Source organism: Anomalospiza imberbis, chromosome 21 (assembly GCF_031753505.1).
Source record: "Anomalospiza imberbis isolate Cuckoo-Finch-1a 21T00152 chromosome 21, ASM3175350v1, whole genome shotgun sequence".
Lineage (NCBI taxonomy): Eukaryota > Metazoa > Chordata > Aves > Passeriformes > Viduidae > Anomalospiza > Anomalospiza imberbis.
This window is the reverse complement of record NC_089701.1, coordinates 7,085,773-7,104,051: the sequence shown is the minus strand read 5'-3', so window position 1 is coordinate 7,104,051 and position 18,279 is coordinate 7,085,773. Positions and strand designations below refer to the sequence as shown.

The following is an 18,279-nucleotide window of genomic DNA, read 5'->3' as shown; positions in this document are numbered from 1 at the left end:
ACTCACACAGTGCTGAAGACAAAACACGAGCACGAGTGCAAGTGCCATGATATCTGTCATGGCAGTGATGATGCCAGCTCAGTGTCAGGGTTTATTTCCTTGCTTTCTTCCACAGGCACAAAATCAGTGCCTCAAATTTTCTTCTCTTCCAACTCTAAAATACATTTACTGAGAAATCTCTTCTTTCCTTCTTTTTGATTTTCTTTTTTTTTTTTTCTCTTTTCTTCTTTTTACTTAATGAGTTGCAAGAACTTTCTGGACAATTTTCCCTATTTGTCACTTATCAGATATTTGCACAGTCAAGAAACTCTCAATATGGGTAAACAGAGGATTGCGACTAGTAATAAGTATGTTTGCTGTCTCCAAAGCAATAATTTCCAAAAGTTGAGAAAAACTACAAGCAAAATTGATTAGAAAAGAAACTGTAGGCAGAGAAAATGTTGATTGCAAATGGGTGATTCTGTAAGAGAAGTTTATTAGAGCGCCAAAACCCCAAACACCACAATTTCATATGAAATAAGAACACAACATTGGCTGGAATCCAAGCCTTGCTCTGTTACAAAGAAAAAGAAGGATGGAAAATCTACATCCAGACACAAGGATTACACTGGAAAATTCAAGATGGGAAATGGAAAACTTGCACCAAGACCATTTGAGGAATTGCTGAACTTCCCCTTGGTCTGCTAACTATAGTTTCTAATAAACCTCACAGCATGATAGGTAATTGTGTGAGCTTTATGTAATAACATTATTTTTCAAAAAGGCCAGAAGGTTGTAGCTGTGTACTAGGTAACGTGTTATCACTCAGATCAAATAATGGGGCCACATAATCTGATGCAAATTGATAAAGAATCAAAGGCTAGAAAGAGAAACCAGTGTTGTCAACATGATATTGTAGAAAAAAATATCTTTTCAAAGAGAATTCATTTTATTCTTTGAGACCAAGGCTTTGATTGATAGAAGTGTGGATGAACATAATGGATTGACTTTTGTTGAAGCAATTCCCAGGCCCCTGGCTCTTTATGGTGCTAATTTCATTTGAGATTAAGAGCATTTACACATCTGAAACTGGATAACTGCAGGTCTTATGGACATTGGGTAACCTGGAAAAACAAATAAACAAACAAACCCCAACAAGAGTATTTCTGAGGTTTTAAACAGAGAGCAGTGCCAGAACTGCTCTTTTTATACATTTTTCATGAATGATTTGTGAAGTATTTTAAAAACAGCAAATGGGGAAGGAAGGGTGACTTGGAAGCTGTTGGGTTTCTTTACAGGCACTTGCACAGGGGGAAGACCCTGGGTACTGAAATGTTCTTCGGTCTGGAAAAGGCATAAAGAGAATCGACAGCTTGAAGCTGAAGGAAATAAATCCAAATTAAAAACTAGATTTCCTTTTTTTAGTTACTTATTTATTGATTTGCTTATTTAAATATTCAGGGTGCTTAGAGCAAACTATTATGGGAAGATGTAGGATCTTGATCACAGTGTGCTGGTGGTGGGGGAAGTTTGCAAAGGCCAAAAGTCAATCACCATAACCTCCTCTGGTTGTCAGCTGAGGGAAACAGACTCCTCCAGCTCACACAAGCCAAATTCCTGCTTTTCATAATGTGGAGAGAATTTTTTCCTCTCCCCTGACTACAAGGGGAACTTCACTCAGCTGAGTGTTAGTGGGTGGCTGCCATCCAAGCCCTTTCTCTCAAATGATGGCAGTTTGGATCCAGGATAAGGGGGTGGCATCTCTTGGGGTTTTCCAGGTTAGTGAAGAAAATCTCAGGGAATGGGTTTGGCAGTAGAGCTGCTCACAGAGGATCTGCTGCAAATGGCAGAGGGGAAGAGGGGACAGGGTGAAGAGAGAGAAAACATAAAGCTGCTAGAACCTAAAAAGACCAGAAATAAATCTGAGCTCCCCTGAGCTCAGTCTGAAGCTTGAATTGTGGATTCCACACTGCCACCATGACAGGCTTGTGAGGATCACTTCTTCCTTTGTACCTGGGCCCAAGGCAGCACTGTTTGGGTACAGATTAAATGAAAAATGAAACAGACAGAAGGAGGCTTCTCTTCTTTCTTGGCCCTAAAAAGTTTGCATCCAGCACAAGACAGAGCTGGAAAAATTGTGTCCATCCTGTTCCCTGCTGCCACTTCGGGGCAAATTCTAATGAGTGGCTGCTGGGAATGTGTCTGTCTCCTTGTTCCCTGGCTGCACTTCTGCCTTCCTCACTGAATGGCATTAATCATGTCAGCCCACCTTTCTACAAGAGTGGCTGGTTTAATGGGAAACTTCATCCAGCATCAATATCCTGAGGGGAGGAGGAAATGAAGAGAAGAGGAAAGTGTGTAGCAGGGAGGCAGCTGATGGGGAAAGCAGTCACTGCCTGTTCCAGAGCATGGATTGGAGAGGGGCGAGGCAGGCAGCAGAGACTGGATTTACTCTGAAAGTCGAGAGGCAGCAGGGATGTCAGCTGGATCTGCAGTGCTGGAGCTCAGAGAGGGCTCTGGAAAGCAGAGAGGATGGAGGATGGTGTGGAGTGGCTGAGATTCAGAGGCACTTGCCAGGGAAGGTGAGGGAAAGCTCGAGCACAGATAAAGCATTTGAGCCCAAAGCACTGGGCTTGAAAGTGACTGAGGAAGAGAGAAACAGTGCTCCTGGGAGGAGGGGGTCAGGTCAGGGGTGTGCAGGAGAGGGAACCAGCCTGAGCACAGCTGAAGGAACAGCTCTTGTCAGAGGCAGCTGCTGGTGCTCATTGTGCCATTCCCTTCACGTATTTTCTACAACTCCTCAAGCTTTTCCATGCTTGGTGGCAGCATTCCAGCCTAGAGCCACAGGGCTGCACCATCTGTTGTTCCCATCTTTGCTCTGAGGTTGGTCTGGGTGCCACCTATCTGTGGGATCTCCAGGGGATGGAATTCCTGACTTGGGATGTTCTCATGCATTTATGTGCCCATGGGAGTGCAGGTAGCTCAGGTAGGGTGATTTAACCCAGAGTTCACCATCAGCTTGATCTGCTTCTCCTGTGCCTTCCTCCTCCTCCTGTGTCTCCCTTCTGTCTGTTTTCCTGCCTGTTCCTCTGCCCCTATGACAGCTGGTTATTACAAATATTGCTGCATATTGGCTGAAATGAGGTTAAACATTGCTTTACACACTTTAAACACTGCTTTTCGCACCACGGTGTGAGTGACAGGGCTCTCAATGGACCTGAGCAGATGAGCTCCATCCTTGCACCCTGGCTTCCACAGTGACATCACATTTCTCTTGTATTTGAGCTTCTCCATCTCTCTTTGTTTTCTCACCCACTTCCCAGCTCTGATGAACAACACATTTACTACTCAGGGTATACAGAGAACAAGCTCCCTGCAGTCTTCTCTTGGGATACTTCCTCTGAAAGAGAAGCCCCTAATGATGGGTGGTGAAGATGGGATGTGAAGAAGGTGATCATCTCAGCCTATAAAAACACTCCCCCTTTGGAGAAATCCAGCCCCAAAAACCTGGCAGGATTTCACAGAGCAGAAGGAAACAAGGGTAACAAGATATAAATATGTGAAGGCAGTATGAGAAAACCTTCTATGTATGAGATGAACTGAACCTGTGGAATTTATTGTCACAGGATATTACTGAAATGAATAATTTAGGGGGAATCAAAGAGTTTGCAACCTCATTGAGAGCTGTGTCCAGCCAAACATTATGCAGGTTGAAATTGATAATGACTAAATCTGTACAACATAATCTAATTATCAGACAGGGTTAGGCAAAAATGACCTCCCATGGGAAGAAATGCACAATTAGATGTGTTAGATCTGAGCTGATGAGCAGGTATGTTAAACCTTCTCCTGAATCACCCAGCACTGAATTTTTTATCAGAATTGCAGTAGCAGATCAGACAACTTTTGCATTTCTCTTCTCCCCATTATTCTGTGATCTTTTGAAACAAAATATTTTATTCCCTTTCACATGGACCTTTTAGCAAACGATATCTCAGAGGTCTTAGAAATCCGATTTCACATGCACTTGCAAAAATAAAGCCTCAAACAGACTCTAAGTCTAATAGTGTCTATGTAGCTGATCAACCTGCTACATCATTGTTTAAGTTCAATCTCGGCTTCCAAGAAATTGATTTCCTCGGTATAAATTTTGTGGGCACCATTTGTTTGCTTTGGTTTACACAGTGATCCACTGGAGGTGGAAAAAAATTCCTTTTGACTTTGGATAGATCTCCCTTTCTCCCCTTCTCTCTTTCTCCACTTCTCCTTTTCTCTCCTTCCCCTCCTCACCCCTTCTCCCTTTCTCCCATTTTTGGAGAATATTATTCTCACTGCTCTTGCCATGAAGAGGATTTTTGGTATAAGGAAGTCTCCCTGATCTCCCTTTCCCTGTCACTCAGTCCCACAATTGTCACTATTGGACACAAAATGAGTACACAGAAGCTTAGTAGGTTCAAAAGAGAAAAAGACACAGTTTTATTCAAACATCTGGTATTTACAGAATTCAAAGGTGACCATGGATTGGAGGATGGAATTACCACCTCTCCAACCATACTGGTCCAAAGATCAATCAATCATTTCTCTCCACCCACAGAGAAATATGTAAACTATTCTATTTATACATGAAATTGTGTGGGAACTCTGACTCTCAAATATGTAAACAGATCAGAAGGCTAAAGAAGTTTTGTGAGAACTTTAAAACTTTCAAAAGAACTATAAAAGAAAACTTAACAGTTTTAAAAATCAGGGCAACACACAATCACCTTGCTAATGCTGATGTTTTCACTAAAGCTCGTTTCCAACCAGATTCCTGCCTCTGAGCCTGACATGACAGAGCAGGAGAGAAACCCTCAAGAGTGTCTTGCAGCATTGAACATGGTGACCTAAAATTTTGGAGTCCCTTGTCTGAGGTATCAATCAGAGCACATGTCCCAGTCACTCCCCTCTCCCTGGGGGTTAGAGGTGTATCCCATCCTGCCAGCATGGAGTCTGACTGTGTAGCTGTTCATGGGACACTGCTCCAACAGAACATGCACCCAGAAAACACCAGAAATGAGAAAAACATCATTCTCCCAGGAACAACGTGAGCTTCCTCTTCTCTGTGTGTCATTCCACACCAAGATGACAACGTGTTGGCTGGAGCAGCAGGGAAGCTGCTCTGGAGGAGATCCTGACATGTTTGCAGTCGGTGCCAGGAGCAGAGGGCTGGGCTGACCCTCTGCCTGCTGCCCTGTGCTCAGAACACTCCCACCACCTCCACTGCCTGCAAACATGCCTGTTCTCTGCAGCAGCACAGGGCCCAGGTGTTGGTTTATTTTTAGGTGTATTCTGGACTCTGCTGCAGGCTGTGAACTGGCGTCAGCAGAAGGATTGAAAAGCAATGAAGTGCTGCTCTTCACTTAGAGAGGTCATTTTGCCCCACATAACCTGCCTCCCAAGGATCCTGCCAGGTCCTGGCTGCTTGGTACATGCAGTGCCACAGAGGGGCTGGGGGGGGGAACGGGGAGCATTCAGACATCCCCAAAGCATCACTCATTGGCACCCCCACAATGCTCTGATGGGTACCCACAGGAAAAGGGGGATCACCACAGCCACTTTCCATCCTTTCCTCCCTAAATATTTCTCCCTACACACCTGCTCCTCCCATCCAATGCCCAGACTTGCACAGGGGTAGGATGCAAGAAAAGGGATGCAGAGCTGTGAGCAAGGGACATGGGGTGTCCCTCCCAGCAGCTCAGTCCCACTGTCTGAATGCCACCCTGACCCCACAGGTTCAACAGCTCTAAGAACAGCCATGTCTGAGACACCTGGGGAGAGGCAAGAGGGATGTGCCACAACAGCGATGTGCAGAGCCAGCTCTGAGTCTCCTCCCATCAAATGCACAAGGCTGACCATCTGCCCCTGAATTTGAGAGGTCGGGAAAGCAAAGTTAACCTCCCAGGACAGCTCACACACGGTTTTGGGAGCTGTGGAGGGGATGTGGCTCTTTTCAGACTTTATTTCCCAGCAGAGGCAGCTGTAGGTGTGAGCAGAGCAGGCACTGCCCGTAACAGCAGGCTGCTCACAGCAAGGACGTGCCCGTGGTCCTGCAGAGCAGCTCAGCTGTGCCAGAGCCAGGCTGGCTGTGCTGGACACTGGGCATCTGTGACTGCCACAGCCACACAGGGACCAGGCTCACACAGTGCTCCTCACTCCCACCTTTCCCTGCTCACCTTCTGCACAGCAAAAATCTTCTAATTCTCATCTCAGGTGTGATTCTCAAGTTCCAAAAAACTTTTCAGCGCTGGCTTTGCTCCTAATATATTCTGCAAGAGCTGCATCAGCACTAGTAGGATTTTTAGTCTAATTACCAGAGGTGTCTGTAGATACATTTCATGTCTCCAGAAGAGTGTTAATAATAGCTCTGAGTGATGAGAAACAACACAAAATGCTGCTGCCAGCTCTAAGGAATAGGAGGGAAAAGACAAACCTGTGCATAGCTGTGGCAGCAGCAGGCACAGACTTTCCCAGGCATTTTCCCAGGGAAGGCTGTGAGAAGATCAGAGGAAAGAATAAGAAACAATTCTTATCTCCACTTGCTGCACCTGCTGTTGTGCACGTGTGGAATGTGTCATGGAGATTTGTTTACCAAAGAGTGTTTTTTTAATTGGACACTGGATGGTGTTTGGATGGGTTGACCAATTAAGTGAAAGCTGTATCGGACTAACTATAAAAATTACAAAGTTTCTTAATAAGTATAGTCTAATTTAGTATAAAATATATAATAAAACAATTGATCAACCTTCTGCAATCATGGAGTCAATGCTAATTATTACCCAGCTGGGGGCCTGCAGTGGCACATAACCTTAAAAAGTACTGCAGGACAGTCCTGGGAAGGAACATTTTCCATTGGAGGTCAGTGGTATTCTCCTTAGGGCAGGTAGGGAAATTGAGGCACGGAGCTGCCCAAGCTGGCTCAGCCTCCCCTCAGCAGAGCTGGGATACAGACCCTTGTCTAAGCTCCATCACACAGAGTGAATGAGTGAATGAATGAATGAATGGCCCTTAACTCCTCCTTTCAGTCATTTTGGGGCTGCTTGGCACAAAGAGAGCCTTTCCCACATCTGCTGTGTGAGATTGGTACAACTGCCATGTCTGGGGGTTGTGTTTGGGTCAAGATCCCCAGGATCTCAGCTGATCTGTGTCAGCCAGGGAGAATTTTCAGCAGGTCAGAGGGAGACAACCTTGTTCTCATGGGGCTGATCTGCCCCCTGACTACAAGCACATTTCCATCTCTTTTTCCAATGGTTAATTTCGAATTAACTACAGAATTAACCAGGTTGGAAAAAACCTTTGAGATCATGGAGTCCAACTCATATTTCTTCTCACTCCTCTCTAGTAATTGATCATTTTAGACCAGGACAGGTTCAGAGGAGTCATTCAGGTGAAAAGCAGGGACACCTCTGTGGATGGGATGCCTCTGGATAGTGGAGGCAATGCTGCAGTTGGGTAAATAAAGAATAGATATTAGAAGTTAAAGTCAGCAGACCAAAATGGATTTCAGCTAATTCTTCAAAGAGTCTTGGTGCAAGTTTTCCATTTCCCACCTTGAATTTTTATATGCAATCTTTGTGTACGAAGAGAGATTTTTTCCATTACTTTTTTCTTTTGAAACAGAGCAAGGCTTGGATTCCAGCTAACCTCGTGTTCTTATTTCACATTAAATTAGTAGTGTTTAGGTTTTGACTTTCTAATAAACTTTTCTTGCAGAATCACCAATTTGCAATCAGCATTTTCTCTGCCTACAGTTTTTTTCTAATCAACTTTGCTTGTAATCTTTCTCAACATTTGAAAATTATTGCTGTTGAAACAGCAAATATTACTTAGTTACAATCCTCTTTGCCCACACTGAGGGTTTCTCATCTTCCTGCAGTGTTATCTTGCTGGATCCTGTCACATTCACCTCTTCTCCACAACCTTCATTCCTAACAACATTGTTTTTTTAAAATTTAGAGCTCTATCATTCTTGGTATTATTTTTAACAGCCAAGTGGATCAACTTTCATGCTGGTGACAATTTTTATGTTTCAGTTTGCCTCCGAGGTCAATTTACTTTCAATGTTTTCCAAACAAAATCACTTGGGTTTTTAAAAACTTGCTCTAGGGAAGTTGTTTTGTAAGGAGTTTCAAAACTTTGGAGCATTTTCAGGAATCAGATTTTCTTTAAAATTAAATTACAAGAGCTCTGTTAGAAATAGAAATTCTGACTCTCGTCCAAATCTAATTCTACCTGTGCATGAAAAAAAGAAGAAAAAATGAGTGGAATAATTTTTAAAATGTACTTATGAAAGTCAATGCAAAATTGAAGAGGAAAGGAAAAACAAACTTGTAAGAAATTCCGTAAATATTTTAAGGCAAATAGCAACAACAGAAGTGAAATTCTTATCTATTGAACACAATCAAAAAAAAAAGGGGGTTAATAAAGGAGTGTAGGAACAAACTTGTGAACAAAATATTCAGAGTATACATAAAATATTAAAGAGGAATGTCGAAAAAACAATATAAGGACCAGATAGTGGCTGTGGGAAAGCTCACAGCAGTGAGCAAATGGAAATGCAACGCCCAGGCCCTGGAGGGGAAAGGGCACACAGTTAATGCCTCTAAACCCTCGAGTGAAACAAGAAAGGGAACAGCTTAATGGGGATAAAACATAGAATGAGAATTGGTGTGTGAGGAGAAACTATCTAGACACAGCCTCAACTACTCATAAAATGGGCAGGGATATCCTGGAGTGAAAAACCAAAATCACCCAATGCTAAAGCTGCAAACTTGCAACAATTTCCAGTGTTTACGAATAGCCCTTATTGAAAAATAACAGGAAAAAAACAGCCCTTACTGAAAATGAACAGAATCTGCAAGGATACAATCAAATCAGGCCTTTGGGGAAAGCCCAAACTTTTAGGAAGGCAAAGACGGAGCTGAAAGCTTGGGCAAAGATGGTTAAGTTGTAAACATTTTGGGCAGGTGTGGGAAACATGAGTGAGAGAATTTATTTGAGGAATTATTGTATTTCATGGTTAAAGGGAGTAGGGGCAGAATCCCCTTCAGTCCCCCCAAACCAGACAGTTTGCTGCAGCCATATCAGGGTAAAGGAGAGGTCATGGATTTGGGAATTATGGCATCAGAAACAATCCTAGAAGCAGAAACTGCTCTCGGCATAAATGCTCTGATGGGGAAAGGAGCTGTCCTCATCCTCTGAGCTGAGCCTGAGTGCTTCAGACCAACAGAAAAGGCCCAAAGGGCGGCTGAAGTGCCACCAGGGGAAGGTCTGTCCAGTGGGAAGCCTCTGTGTCCATCAGGACAGTGGTTTTCCTGGGTCTCTGCTCAGAAAATGGCACACTGTCATTTCTCAGCTGTCACTGCAGGACAGGGAGGGCAGTGACTGCCCTCAGCCTCTGCAAAACCACAGGGTTAGAGCGGAACGGGTCCCTCAGGGGAGACCTGCAGCGACTGGGAGGGGAACACTGCACTCCTGCCTCTGCTAAGAGCACAACCTCCTGGGGCACTCCAGCTTTGGGCTCAGCAGTGCCTTCAACACACCTGGCATTAGCCAGCAGGGATGCCAGGCTGAATAACTCAGGATTAACTTCAGAGGAATTAAGGGATCCTTAGTCTGCCAACAGGGAGCCAGTAACGGGAATATTATTTGCCCCAGGTGGCAAAGTGAGTTAATAGCAAAAGAAAAGGAGACAGTCCTGGGTCTTGCCCTTACCCAGGCACTAGCTGGATCTTTTCTGCCTTTAAACCTCTTAATTGTCCTGAAGGATCTTGATTTCCAACCTCATGTCCCAGCTGGAGCCAGTTTAGGAGGTGGCATGAGAGGATTGGTTAAGAGAAGTTTTTAAACAAACTCTCTGGCCTCCTGTGGAGGGATGAGGTGGTTTGTTCCTGCTGGTCCACTCTGGTTTTTATCAGGAGGACTGGAGGTATTTGGGCTTTCCAGGTTGAAGACACAGCAGGTGAGTAACGTATGGGAAGGTTTAAAAATGTGGAAGTGCTGGTTCAGGTATTGTTTCCAGGATGTTGGGGAGGCTTTAAAATGAAGCATAGTGAAATAAGGATATGGGATATGGTAACTTCTTTGTGGTCCCTTTTCCTATCCTGAAGCTTCCCACTAAGTGATGACTTTGTGTAATTAAAGTGAACAAAGTAAGTGGCAGCAATCCATCTTCACAATCACAGCATTTTCTCCTTCCTTTTGTTGAAGAGCTTTGTTCATCTCAAATTGGTTAAAAAAAGTAAAAAAATAAATAATAAAAAATACAGAAATAGAAATTGAATGGGTGCCTGCAGGGGCTGTATTTTTAGCAGCTCATCAGTTTGCAGAGAAGCTCAGAGGTTGCAGATTCTAATTGCCAACCTGGAATGTGGAAAGCAGGACAACTGAAAGACTGTTTGTGTTGTGGAAAGAGTGATGATTTCAAAGCAGGGAAGGAAGAGATAATTGGCACCTTTGCTATGGACAAAATGTGGTGGGACACCATGTGGTGAGGCCATCTGGCCAGAGTTTGGGGCACGAGAGGCTGGTGAAAGGCTCCTGTGGAATCCAACTGCAGGAGGGATTTTGCCTTTTCCCTGGCTGGAGCTGTGAGTGTTTATGCAGCCTCTTGGGGGAAGCTGGGTTGGGATATTTGCAGATGGAGCGTGTCAGATCCAACTGAGAGGATGGCTGGGAGGAGGAAGTGAGCAAGCAGAACATGAAAGAACCGATCTCTAGCAAGAAGGTAGAACAGAGGGTGATCCCTGAGCACAGATCCAGGAGCCAGGGCTCTAAAGAAGGTGAGGTGTGAGCTGCTATAGCCTTAAAGCATTAATTAGATTCAGGCCTGGACTTTTGCCCAGCAATGCCCATCTACAGAAGATTGCTGTGAGAGAAGCTGATGGACTTCTCTCTTGGTGCCCTTTTCCAGCAGAACCAAATCCCCTGTGGAATCCCAGACTCCTGCCAAGCTCAGAGGAGGAGGTGCTCGGCCTATCCTTGCTGACATGGACCGGGTTGCTGTCCTCCCCCGTTCTGCTGCACACCCCCAAAATTGGCTGTCATGATTTGCAGCTCTGGGTCCTGAAATGGATGTCCTGGAAGTGCTGAGTGTACTGACAGCTCAGCTGATGGCTGTGGGATGCAGGAGCTCAGGGCTTGGAGTACGGGAGAAGACTGGCTTGTGTTTGCGTGGTGGAGGAGCTTGGCAGGTTTTTGGCTTGCTTTCCTGATAGACTATTTTCATCTCCCCTGTCCTACTTCCTTCCACACAGGCCTCATTTCCCCCCAGGGACTATAACTAAACTCTTGTCTGCAATTCCAATTGGTTCATCAGCTCTTTGGAGCACTTCCAGGCACACAGCAGAAGAGGATCACATGGGTAGCCCATCTGATGCCATGTACATTAAAAAATGAGCTCTGTACAGACTGGACTGTGCTAAACAGGACTTGCTATGGCTGCAGATTTGCTGTCAGGACTTTGCCACCTACTTTGTCACAGGCAGATAAATAACATTAAAAAATAGACCTTCCTCTGCATGGAAGACCCAATCCTAACACAAACAAAGCCAGAAATGTCTGGCTGGAAGGACTTAATGGGTAAATGCTAATTTGCTGAGGTAATGGGTTAGGGACAGAGAAGTAGGACAGATAAATCAAAAAACATGGGTAAAACCATATGTAAACAGTGCTGCAAGAACAGGACTTGAGGGGGAAATGGAGATAAGCATGGCTATGGCTGATTGCAAATCACATCTGATGTGCAGAATGCTGAGTGGAGCTGCTAAGGTCATCCTTCCATATGTATGAGCTTGCTCATCTCCTTGCTGGTTACTCCCCAAACTGGATGCTCCAGATCTCCCTTTCCCTGGCCCTTGGACTGTGAGGGCCTGGAGGCAGCTTGCAGAGCTCAGCAGTCTGGAGAACACATTTGATCCCTGTGAGGGGACAACGCAGCCCCTCCAGCCCATGCTCAGCACCCTCTTTCCCCCAGCAAAACTGTGGGACACAACCTTGACACTGGCCTTTGGGATGCTCCCGACATGGATTAGTCACGCTGCCGTGGCTCGGCTGCCTGCAGGGCTGTCACTTTGTTCTTCTTCAAGGAAGAGCCAGTGGGCTGAGGGGGCTCCAGTTCCATCTGCCAGCAAAACCCGTAGCAGGGAAAGAGCAGCAGCAAAGGGGGGAGGTGCTGGAAGGGGGGAGCAGTGGATTCCCTCGATAATTAGGATGGCTGCATCATCACTTATGCAAATAGGGGGAAGAAGGAGGCTTTTTGCAGCAGGCTCTGTGGAGGAGAGAACGGAAAGATGGAGCTGTTCTCCATGAAAGAAAATATGTGGCCTGAACAAAGGATGTGTGGTCACTCACACAATCTTCTCCTGTCCAGAAAAGGCAAAATCAGGAGCCCTTCAGGACAAGCAATCCCTTGTTGGAATTTGGCTGCTGGCCTGAGTTACACACTCTGCAAACTGACAAGAGGAGCCTTGGGCAAAAGCAAGCAAATTTTATGTCTGGTTATTCCTCAATTCCTCCCATCCCTCCCCATGTCACAGGTGTGTTTCTGTCCCAGCATTTTGACAGGCTCGTGTCCCTCCCTCAAATTCCCCATTTGCTCAGAGGGCTCTGGTTTGGTGGGAATGCAGGGAGTGAAGCTGGGTACAGCTGAGCCCTGCTGGAATTCATAGCCTGAGCTGTCCCCAGGCTGCAGAACAGTTTCTCTTTCCCCTTATCTCCTGATGCCTGGAGGAGGTAGCTCTGTCACCCTCAGTGGGAAGAGGGTTGAGCAACATTGCTATCCTACACCACCACCATCTTCCTGTGTCTGACACCAGCACAGATGTGTTTGCACTCACTGTTTTCCACTTGTGCTCGTTCAGCTTGGTGGGACAGCTGCCTTCGTGCTGCACAGCAGGAATTCAAAGCAAAGCTGCTCCTCAGCCCAGCTGTGCCTGCCCTCTGCCCACACACTGCTGGGCTGCCAGGCAATGTGGGAGTAGACTTTTTCACACTGGAAATGTGTGATTCATTGCTTCCTCGCCAGGAATGGGACAGACCATGGAAAACCCTGTGGGTGCTCTTGGGGGGTGTCCTGTACAGAGCCAGGAGTTGGAGTTGATGGTCCTTGTGGGTCCCTTCCAGCTGAGGATATTCTATGGTAAGCCAGTGATATGAAAGCAGCAGCAGGTTGTCACCTTCTTCCAGTCTCTCCACTGCTTAGTGGGTGGAGTCTCCTGCAAAATGGTCCTGCAAAGGACCAGAGAGACAATGGGGGATCCTGATCATGCCTCATCCTTACACATCCCAGGCTTACAGCAGTAGCTAATCTTACCTTACACACTGATGTCCAAGTTTGGACTGTCAGCAGTGTTTTGACAGGCAAGAACCAAGCTGTTCTATTTCCAAACTGCAGTAAGAATCTATTTCCAAATGTAATAAGAGTCCCCATCCCTGGAGGTGCCTCAAAACAACAGCACAACCCTGGCTGCCTTGAGACTGCTGTCTCTGTGTGAGTGCGGGGTGTGATGTTAAGGTTGGACTTCAGCAGGAGAGCCACAGCTCTGACTGCTCCCAGTGGAGACAGAGGGAGGCTCCAGAGCTCCTCCCTGAGCCTGTGTGAACTACAGGGATGATGGGAAGCTCTGGACTTCAGATGATGCTGAAGGCATCATTGGGAGCATCTCAAATCAATCCAGAAAGTTTGGAGGTACCTTGGCTGTATCCTAACAGAATCACACAACTTCTCTCTGCTTTAGAAGAGCAGGGAATTCTCCAAGCTCTGCTTTATTCAGTTGAGCAGCCTAATCAAAAAACATTGTCTTGTTTGCAGGCTTGACAGGTTTTAATGCAGGGCAAAGCTAAACAAATAAGTGGAAGAGGAAGGCACAGCAAAGTCAGTGCTGCCAACTAACTAACAGGGGCTCTCGTCAGGACTCATACATCTCCAGCAATTTCTCAATCTCAGTGGAGTCCTGCCTGCTGAATGAGGAATATCTCCTCGTCCCAGACCAATTAAGCCATACCAACTCACTTTTTTTTTTATTCCCCCTCCAACACAGATAGGCAGATACATTAATGATCTCTCAGCTCTCCTCCTTTTGTTGCTGGCAAAGAAGGATCAGCTGTCCTCTTGCTGTTCCCAAAAGTGGAGTCTGATTAGACTGACCTGAGGGCAAGAAAACCCTGGGTAATGCTGCATCCATAGCTAAGCTTCATGTGCCACCAAATGGCACAGCTGAACCAGGAATCCTGGCACTGGGGCAGCCTGAGCTTCTCTCCTTCTCAGGCAAAAAGGGAAATTTGTGCAATTTATGGTTCCTCTATTCCAGGCTGGGTTGATTCAGTTGGACTTGGGCAGCATCAGCCTCTGGCTTATGTAGGCTTTTCTAGTCTTGGGCAAATTCAAGTGTGAGCTGGAAAATGCATCTGAGCAGGAAAATAGTTTCTCTGGCAACACTCCTGGAGACACCAAAACTTAATGTTTCTCTAGTGTGGTGTAACAAAGGCACATTAAGGCTGGATGGATGCTGCTCACACCAGAGACTTTTCCTGCAAATGAGGAATTCATGGGAGGGCCATGGTTGTAGCAAATGAGTGTGTGTGGGCTGCTCCCTGCCTCCTGCCCACCATCCCAGCAATAGCAGAATCCCACAAGAGCACTCTGCCTCCTGATGAGAGCAGCTTTTTGGGGAAGGCAAAGCTGATGGTTGCCTTGACTTCCATGACTTGGGAAGGGCCGTTACCTGAAAACACGGCAGAAAAGGTGCATTTATGTAAACATTAAAAAGTGAAGTCTGTGCAGTCCAGGGCAATCCATCTTTTAAATCTGGCTTTTATAGCATTATTATGTGAGACAGCCTTGTAAAAAGCTCTCTGTAGGTGCCATTACTTTGCGTTGTGGCTTCGGCGGGCGAGCTGGAGAAGCTGTGAGTTTGTGCAACAGACACGTTGGAGTGAGTTATGGGGTGTCAGGGGCCCCGTGTTAACGATCCCACAACCCATTCAGCTCCTTTTAGGTTAATCAACTCAGCGTTTGTGTCAGGTGTAATGTCTAATTAAAATGATGGAAGAGGAGCGAATGCCTCCTGGCAGAGGAGGGAAATGGCACAAAGAGGCAGCATCAGTGCCATGTTGGTTTGGAAAAATCAATAAGAGGAGCTCATTTTATCCCAGTGTATCTCTCTGTTTGCCATTCAGTGGCTTGTTTGGAAAAGAGCCAGCTGGCTGCCAGGGAGCCTGGGAGTGGTGGCACTTGGAAACACTTGAAGACAACACTGGTGGGAAAAGGAGAGGGAAGTGGCATCCGTCAGGGATGGGAGACTGTGCCCTCACATCTGACAGGATGAGAGGGAGCGGCCTCAGGCTGTGCCAGGGGGGGTTTGGGTTGGGCATCAGGAGGAATTTTTCACTGAAAGGGTGGTCAGGCATTGTCAGGGGCTGCCCAGGGAGGTTTGGAGTCCCCATCCTGGAGGTGCCCAGGGAAGACCTGGATGGGGCGCTATGGGCTGTGGACAAGGGTCATACTCAGGGATCTTCGAGGCATTTTCCAACCTGAATGATTCTGTGAGGGCAGGCTGGACCATGGGACACTCTGTGGAGACGCACTGATGGAGAAGGAAAGGATGGGCAAGCAAAAAGGGAAAGAAAAGGACTAGGAATTCAGAGAGTAGAAAACCAAGAATGTCTGGGCTAGAAAAGCAGGTCTTCTGAAGGAGACACGTGGAGCACCAACTGGATGAAATGGGGGGAGGAAAAAAGAAAATAATCTTAGGCATTTCTGCATTCCCACAAATTTCAGCTAGGTTATTTACTCTTAAAATGCCCCTTAAACTTCCTATCTGTTACGAGAAGCTAAAAAATGGAAAAACTAAGAGGTCTGAAAGCAATTTTCACTCTGTCAATGTTTCTGTTGAGGAAAGGCAACTTTCAGACAGATTGAAACATTGAACAGAGTTTTGTGAGCTTTTTATTTCCCTCCTATATTTTCAGTAGTTTGAAAACTTGAGGGTCAGAGAGAATGACATGGATTCTGTCTTTAGATTTCTTCTCTTGAAGAGTAGCTCTATAGGGCATTGTAAAAAATAGTTAAAATTTCCCTGGAAGTAATTTTAATGTGTTGTAGCCATTTTTCAGGATGTTACAAATCTTCCATTGCTAGTTGTGCAGCCAGCTGGACAGACATCCATCCAAAGAGCTCCACAAAATGTGTGAAAGCTGGGGCAAAATCAATAACTTTCCATCCATGCAGCTACACTTCTCTGCAAATATAAACATTTGCTCATTATTGCCACACACAGTTTCATCTCCACTGAATTTTTAATGAAAAGGATTGATAATTTATTCACTAGCATTTTTTAAGGAAAATTATATCTTTGCCTAATGATTTTACTCCTCCTGGTTTTGTTAGAAGCTTCCTGCTTTCTCTTAGTCTATGTTGTTTTTTTGGTGCACTGAAAATGCCTGCAGAGAAATATCCACCTGATAAAGCACCTGATGTAAGAAGCACAGTAAAGAAAGACAGCAGTAAACAAAGACAAACTCTTCTAGGGGGCAATTTAGGCCCGGCAGGGGCTGAACTTCCCTCTGGACAGGCTCCTCTCCCCATCTCCAATGGATTCAGCTACAACACTGCACTTTCAGGTTTGTTGTTTGACAGAGCTGGGATCAGTACAGGCCTGGAGGACGTCTAAGAAGCAGCACTGGTCTGATTTGCAGCACAGTTCTCACCTTGCTTTTCAATGTCCTGCATTCAGAATTCAGTGATGACACATATTTACATGCTCTGGAATCTCAGATTGGGCAGGAAACGTTCTGGGATTTAGATCCCTGATTTAGGACCTTTAAGTACACTGTGCAATGACAGCATCTCAACCTGAAAGCTCTTTAAGGAGAAATTAATTTATGCCTGACAGTGATTAAAGAAGAGAGGAGATGGAAATTAGCAAATCCATCTCTATTGCTGAGATCCCATTATGATTATAAGGAGAGGGGGAAATCAGCATTATGGGTGTCAGCTGCAATCTGGTGCATTCATTTAGCAGCCCATCCTACCTGGGAATTGTCCTTGAATGGATGGATATACCTGTCACACTGGCTTGGCCTGAGATGAATCAATTGTCTCCATGGTGGAACAGAGATGGAAACCACTTGGCAGGATAATAACTCCCATTTGGGGCTTAATGCAAGGACCTGAAGCAAGGCCCATCAAATAAAACCTGGTGGGAAAGTTTGTGGATCCTGTAGACCTCTTGCACAAAGAAATGACATGAAATCACAGAAATGGAGCTGCTTTATTGTGGCCAGGCAAGATGGCCAAGGGGTCATCTGGATATTGAAATATGATCCAGACATTAAATGGAACTGCCCTTCCTTTGACAGGCAGAGTAACACATTTTTCTTATATTCCAAGAAGGATTACAGCAGTTGGGATGCAAGTTGGCAAGCAGCAAGTGAATTTGCCTACAAACAAAAGTTGGATAAAATTTCTAATGCTTAAAGCTTTCAACCCAGTTTGGAGTGTGAATGTTTCATCAAAGAAATCTCTAGAACACTGGAGAAGAAAAAAATACTATTGCTCTCAATTATATGAAAATTGTCCTACTGTAGATATTTCAATGCTTACACAAAAGTGATCTTGGTTCTTTTTCCCAAGGCTAGTGATAACCAGAACCATCTTGTTTGAAATAGTTTGAAATTGCTTTGAAAGTGTCATGATTCTTCTCTCTTGTTTTTGAAAACCAAGAAATTATTTTCTTTCCTTTTGGTGGGAATTAAACTGAATTTTGAACACTAAACAGATACTGTAAAGCTTTAGGCAAAGAGAGAATGTGAGATACAAAAAAAAAAGTAGATATTTTATTTCGTTGGAGGTTTGTCTGATATTCTGTTGAATAGGAGGGTGGCTCCTTCCTGCCACTATTGATCCATCCCACACCTACTGATTTCACAGCTCTTTTCCTTGCAAAATTTACTTGGGCTGTGAAAACACCAGGAAGTGCAAGGAGAAATTTTTGGGAAGGGCTACAGGACCCCTTTGTTCAGCATCTGCTTGCACTGGTTTGTGGTCACTGTTAGTGCTGCTTGTTTGTACTTTGTGGACTCTGATTCCCAGCTGGGAACTGGAATGTTGTCAGAAAGAAGTGGTTAATAAAGTAACAAAGGTCTCTGACCTCTTCAGCAATTTCATACACCGGTAAATATTTCTCCCAGCTCCAGAAGGAGCAAAGAATCAATACTTAATGTGCTGTATTATACCTCAGTGGAAATAATATGCCCAATATTCAA

The 18,279-nt window shown here is 45.1% G+C and overlaps 1 long non-coding RNA gene across 2 annotated transcripts; it reads left to right on the top strand.

The window, feature by feature from the left end:
• Nucleotides 1–9,742: 9,742 nt before the first annotated feature.
• On the top strand, nucleotides 9,743–17,750 carry LOC137486012 (uncharacterized). 2 transcript variants are annotated; one of them, XR_011005547.1, is made up of 3 exons: nucleotides 9,743–9,976; nucleotides 16,403–16,635; nucleotides 17,405–17,750. It is a non-coding gene; the product is annotated as an uncharacterized lncRNA (long non-coding RNA). The 2 variants fall into 2 exon arrangements; XR_011005546.1 differs by having other exon boundaries at nucleotides 17,374–17,750.
• Nucleotides 17,751–18,279: the final 529 nt, after the last annotated feature.